This window comes from Erpetoichthys calabaricus, chromosome 3, assembly GCF_900747795.2.
Source record: "Erpetoichthys calabaricus chromosome 3, fErpCal1.3, whole genome shotgun sequence".
Taxonomy (NCBI): domain Eukaryota; kingdom Metazoa; phylum Chordata; class Cladistia; order Polypteriformes; family Polypteridae; genus Erpetoichthys; species Erpetoichthys calabaricus.
The window spans coordinates 268927852-268934835 of NC_041396.2; the positions used below are offsets into that span (position 1 = coordinate 268927852).

The following is a 6984-nucleotide window of genomic DNA, read 5'->3' on the forward strand; positions in this document are numbered from 1 at the left end:
TTTTGGATCTAAATAAATAAAGGTTCTTTCTGAAACCTTCATATGGATGGGTCTTTTGAGAACTAAAAATGGTTCCCTATGACATTACGCTGAAGAACTACTCCAGCACCTTTATTTTTAAGAGTGTAGGAGTGGGCAGTCCATTATGACTGCAAGTTCTCCAGTTCATTATGACTGGCCAGTTCTCCAGTTCTCCATATGTATATCAGCAAACCGGCAGCAGTTTTATTATTTATTTATATTATATATATATATATATATATATATATATATATATATATATATATATATATATATATATATATAGTGGAACCTCGAGATACGATCACCTCTGTATACGAGAAATTCAAGATACGAGGAAAGTATGAGCGAAAAATTCGGATCTAAATACGAGCATTGGCTCATGTAATGAGCCACGAGCCCGGCTGTGGGTATGCGTGACGCGTTTCCCGATCCGCCTCGACTCGGGGATTCACCCAAGCTGACGCTGCCCGCCCGTCAGCTCACTCAGTGTTCCTTGTTCTCCCGTAGCGTGCGCTTGTGATTTCATTGTTTTTTTTGCATTTAAAATGAAAATAATTATTCCACGATGCCTCTCAAGAAGATTGTTGCCTCAGATAGTGCTGCAAAGAAAAAAAAGGAAGCCATGGCCGTTGAAATTAAGAAAGAAATCATAGATAAACATGAGCGTGGTGTAAGAGTGACGGAACTGGTGATTTTTATTTATTATTTATTAAAGGTAAACTACAGTATATATTATTTATCAGTGTTATTTGTTAGGAAAATTGATTTTTATGTTGATATTTTTGGGGGTGTGGAATGGATTAACTGGATTTCCATTATTTTCAATGGGGAAGTTTGTTCTAGATACGAGAAATTCGCTATACAAGCTCAGTGCTGGAACGAATTAAACTCGTATCTCGAGGTTCCACTGTATGTATATATATATATATATATATATATATATATATATATATATATATATATATATATATATATATATATATATATATATATATGTATATAGTATTTTTTCCCTGGACCCTGTGTATAGCATTAGTTCTACCAAGGAGCTTCACTATTCAGGGAGTGGATATAAAGGTGATGCACTGCTACAAGAACCTTGTTGTCCATATCAGTGACAGGATGGATTGGTCTAGCAACACAGAGGGACTATATAAGAAAAGGCAAGGTAGATTCTGTAGTTAGGATATACTGTAGCGGGTTGGATAATGGATGGATGGAAGGTAGATTCTTTTTTCTTAGGGGAGTGTGCCTTTAATGTGGGTAGTGACAACCTTCACATATTCTAGAACAATTTTTATGCTGTGGTGTGCTGGGCCTGTACCATCACTTCAAGAGAGGCTCATCAAATCACCGAGCTAATTGAAAGCACAGGGTCAGTTATTGGATGTAATTTGGACTCCTGGAGGTAGTAGAGGACAAGAGGATGAAAACAAAAATGATGGTCATTATGAACAATGCTGAACATCCTCTTTCTGACACACTAACACTGAGGGCTTTTGTCCAATTAATTATTCAGCGGCTCCTCCTGTGGCTGTGACTGCCAAGTCAGAAGGTCCCTTTCATTTTAGTCATTCTGGCAAATATTTGAGAGAGGTTTATTGTTTGGCATAATAATATTATTTATTTATTGAATTTCTGTAAAAAGCCATGTTTTCCCCTAGGGACAAATATCTATCTATCTATCTATCTATCTATCTATCTATCTATCTAACTTGGGTAGTAAATATGGAACTCCAACTCTAGCTCACTATGAAATGTATTATATACATTAAAAGCGTAATAGAAACTCTATGCATTTATTTGAAGGAAACCTCGTTATTTTTCATTTACATCAGTTTTTCTTGTCATAATTAATATCAGTACCAATTAGGTTTGTTTTTAGAAACGTCTTTGATATTAAAATATTTCTTACTAAGACAGTTCATACCAGTTGGACGCTATTTACTATACATTATAAAATTTGCAATCATGGAAAATATTAAGTAGATTATAATAATAATATAATATATGTTTCAAAATGACATAATAAAAAAAATTCAATTGTTTGGCAGCGGTGGGATTCGAACCCACGCCCCCGAAGAGACTGGAGCCTTAATCCAGCGCCTTAGACCGCTCGGCCACGCTACCATATAATTTTTAAGGTTTTACTGTTGTATATTATAGAATTGGTCATTATTTACTTTAGTTATTTGTTATTTTATTGTATATTTTCTGATATACCCCCAAAAATATTATTTTTGATTATTATCCAGCACGTACAACGTCTGTTAGCTCTCCCGCATGCTTTTAAACGACTGCAAATCATTCTTGTGTTGCGTAGATACGTAGAAATGGTGTCCTTCCTACACTGCCCTCTAGAGACACCAGTCAAAGAAAACCGGAAATGTTGCCTATATTTGGAGCCCTCCACCAAACACCCTCTACCCCTATCCTCATCTTCAACACACGTACGTATTATTAGGTTGAATTTCTGAGGTAATTTGTCTCTTATGGCAATGCCCTCCAAATACGTGTGCTATTTAATTTTTAGGTGCGGGCATATTGTTTTATAAACCTCTGCACTTTTCTCTTTTCTTTTAGTGTATGTCCGTAGTTATTTCTAGAGTAATCTGTGCGTGATGGTGTTTTAAGAAGAGAGGACGAGGGGGTTATCGAGCTAGTAAATCTGCAGGCAGATTGTTACACTTGTCTAGTTCTCGCGGGCGATCTCATGCTTTACAAAACTCTTCGATTTTCTCAGTCAACCTATTGCGTTAAAAACATCCAGCACACCATTTTAAGTTTACGTTCTACATTACATATAAGGTTAACTGACGATTCAAAACGACGCGAGTGGATGATCTGCGATAGACTGGGGTGCCTTCTGGGGTTAGTTGCAGTTTGGCGCTGTTGCTGCCAGGCTGTGGCGACCCTGTGCTGAATTAAACACATTTAATGATTCTGCATACAGAATGTGCTTTATTCATATCCCTGCCAATGTGGCCATTAATAGAATGGAGGAAGAAGATGAGCAAGACAGATAATAGTGATTTTGTGGGGTTAGTACAAAACTATACAAAAGCAAATTATCAGCATCACACTTCATTAATTAGCAGAACGGTTACCCCTCCCGTATAGTGAGTGAAGTGCAAGCAAAGAAACGAAGCATTAAGGCATAAGTCAAGGGTATTTTTAGCAGCATGCATTTAGCTTGAGTGAGAATATTGCTGGTAATTTTAGTTGCCAAAAATGTTTCTTTTGAAATAAGATGTTCTTGAATCTGAATTTGCAAATATGCTTCAAATATAAATTTGTCTGATAGGGTCCCACTAAAAATAACAGTTGGAAATATTGATCTATTAATTGAAATGACTGTAAAAAGTAAAAATATTTTTTGTTCAAGGAGTATTTTTATTAAATAAGCAACATTTAAGTTTATTATAGAAATATAAAAAAGAAAGAAACTTAAGCATAGGCAATACAAAAATTTTGCCTATATGATTAAACCTATTTGTAACAGTTTGCCATTTATTGACTTTGGCTTTATATAAAGATTTTACAAGCAATGTGTTATACAAGGTGAAAGGAAGAATGACACTACAAGTATAAGATATCAAAATGAGATTCCCGTGCAGGGTTACTTGGCTTAATCCCCATGGTGAGTTGAAGAGTTCAACAGTACAGAAAAATATTGAAGAAGAACTAATTTTTTCCGTATCAGGGAAAGCGAGTTGAAGTTGTTTGGGCACGTGGTTAGGTTACCTCCTAAAGGATTCCCATTTTGGGGGTGCATTGGTATAAGACCTAGGACACAGTTGAGGGATTATATGTCCAGACTCAACTGGCCTGGAAGTATCTTGGAATTCTCCAGGAAGAGGTGGAGAAATTGCTACTGAAAGGGTGGCCTGGCTTCTCCAGTTTAATATGTTGCTACTGTAGCATGTGAGTGAATGAATAAATGAAGGAAGATAAAATAAACATGACAGCACTAAAAACTAAACATGTGCAGTGTTACATTATAGGAATATACTGAGAGGCGTTTGATAAAACTTTTCTTCCTTGTATGTTTTAAAGTTTTGTCAACAAAATACTTGAAAGGATCATAAATCCACAGAATTATGAAACTAACCTTAAAGCTTTTGAGGCAACTCAGGCCCCTTCTTCAGGCAAGATGTAATGTGATTACATCTTGCCTGAAGAAGGGGCCTGAGTTGCCTCAAAAGCTTGCATATTGTAATCTTTCTAGTTAGCCAATAAAAGGTGTCATTTTGCTTGGCTTTTCTCTACATTCATAATGGCTAACACGGTACAGCACCCTAGTACTACAGAAACTAACCTTGAAAGAAAAATCTGAAGTCACCAATTGATCTAACTACACGTGACTGAATTTTGGGAGAAGAGTGGATCACAGGAGGAAGCCCAAATACATGCAGAGGGAGTTTTTACTCCAAGAATCAAGCCAAGAATCACACCAGGGCTGAAATACTCTGATAGCCCAAACATAACAACTGGCAGAACAGTTTACTGTGGTCAAGAGGAAGGTGATCTGACAGCAGATGCTCTTTTTGTGAGACTTGAGGGTTTCATTTCATTCACACATGATTTAGACAGTCAGTAGAATAGAAGGTATTCTGAATGTACATCATGAGCACTTGGAAGGTCTGAAAAAAAAAGATTTCTGTTTATAGATTTCTCATGGGCTGTTAGTACAATCCAGCTGCACATTTTATTTGACAAACTGATTGATCAATTCTGTTTGGACCATAACTTGCTGGGGTGGATTCTGAACTTTTTAACTAACAGAACATAAACAGTGATTGTTAATGTCTGTTTTTCGGATAGCCATAAGTGGGACACTACAAAAATGAAAATTTACTGACTTACCATACATTTACATTTACTTATTTGACTAACACCTTTAACCAAGATGACTTACAAAATTTATGATTAGTTACATTTCTTTTTGGATTTCCAATTAGAGCACTGGTAGGTCAAGATGTATAGGGGCCACTGCCATGAAGAATAAGTGTGCCACATTTCAACAAAATTGGTCCGTGAGTGGCCAGATTTTTCCATGCTGACAGATGGACAGACAGGCAGACAGATATGGGCTATTACTATTACATCTGAGGTCACGCAAAATTATTTGTTTACGCCAGAGTTGTGTCTTATCATGTGTTAGCATAAGACCCATTCTTGAGTATTTAGTTTCTCATATACAACTTCTTTCTCATTTTTTAGAACTATTAATTGCCTTCTTAACATACAGTACAGTATAGTAATGGTTCTCAAGCCCTGTTCTAGTGGCCCAATATGGCTACATCTTTTATTTCAATCAGTTTTATAATTAGTAGTCATTTTATTTGTAACTGATATCATTGTTCAGTTTTCTTAATTATTTTCTCTTTTCTAGCACTGCATACAGAAAAGTGTAGTAATGTGAGATTTACATTTAATAGAAATGTAGAAATATTTGTCTTCGATGCTATAGCTTTAAATGCTTAACACTCTTTAGTTGTTTTTCTAATAATTCTTTTTTTCTTTGAAGTTTATTTAATTGATTTCTAATAGTAACAATTAATGGCAAAAATAGTTGACACTAGAGTAAAGTGAATGCTAATAGGTTCCAGCTAGTTCAGGGTCATATTAACCAGTCTACAATGGAAGCATATTCCCGCCACTTTAAAAAATGTAGTTTGTTATTTCACAAAAGTATTGCTTTATTTCCCAATACTTATTACATTATTTCAGAATATAAGTTATGTTTAATTGCATTACTTTGCAAAGATATTGCCTGCTGCAGTAGAAAAAATTGTGTACATGCGTGTTTCAGTCATTTAGTGACATAACAGACATATAGGCATATACTGTACATTTAATCCTACATGTGCTCAGGTATACATTTGATTGCCCAGTTTAGAGTCACAGGGAGCCAGTGGTTATCACAGCAGCTATGAGAAGCAAACATTCTGGATGTGCTGTATGCAACTGAGTATCAAAAATATATCCATAAGATATCTATTTAGTTGTAATCGAGTTATTTTCTATAGATATTTTGAACCAGCATGATCTGATGACGTAGCAGCCAATGTTCATATCTTAAATCTTTGAGGCTTGGCTAGGGGATGGATATAAGGAATGGATGTAATTTATTTCACAGCACATAAAGGACTAAACATATTTCACTAATTGAGAAGTATTAATGACACATTTCTAGTATTCAGTATTAAAACAGGTAATTGCACACGGTTAAGCATGCTCACTGATTCTAATAAATCCAAAAAGTGCATGGGGAGAATATGCAAACCCCATGCAGACCCTGGTGCTGTGAGGCTCTCTGTCTATTTTAAAACATCTGTATCAAAGTTTTTTAAAGTTTATCTTGATTAAATCTAACTGTATACTTCTAACTTTTATTCAGTTCTTATCACTTATTTGCAAGCTACACACTTGTGTAACCTCTACCTCAATAGATGTTACTAGACATAATGTGCATGCATAATGTTACTGTTAGCAGTAGGCAATGTCTTTGCAAAATTATACAATAATTATTGAAAAATAATAGTTTTGCAAAATAATGCAATCATCTTGCAAAACAAAGCAGTAAAAACATTTTTCTGAGTGCTGGGAATAAGCTTCCTTAGCATACTATTTATTAAATAACATCCTAAATATCTAGAACACTTGGAAACATGTAATAATAATTATGATAATGATGATGATGAAAATCACAAAAACCAAGATTTAACATGCACAAAATTATCCTTTGTTACATTCCAACAAAAAATGATCAGACCTAGTTTTGTCATTTCTGGATTGACACTAATACATAGAAGTACTGAAATAAGGTAGAGGTCTAATTAAAATGCAAAGATTGGCTGGCACAAAAATCTACAACTACCATGAGTCCCAATGGTGAACGTGAGGCAGGTGACATACAATAAGTATGAAAAGTTAATGATTTTTTTTTCTGTCAAG

At 35.1% G+C, this 6984-nt stretch overlaps 1 non-coding gene across 1 annotated transcript; it reads right to left on the reverse strand.

Annotated features, from left to right (window-relative positions):
* Nucleotides 1-2072: 2072 nt before the first annotated feature.
* trnal-aag (transfer RNA leucine (anticodon AAG)) lies at nt 2073-2154 on the reverse strand. The gene has a single exon. It is a non-coding gene; the product is annotated as a tRNA-Leu (tRNA).
* Between the last annotated feature and the right edge of the window lie 4830 nt (nt 2155-6984).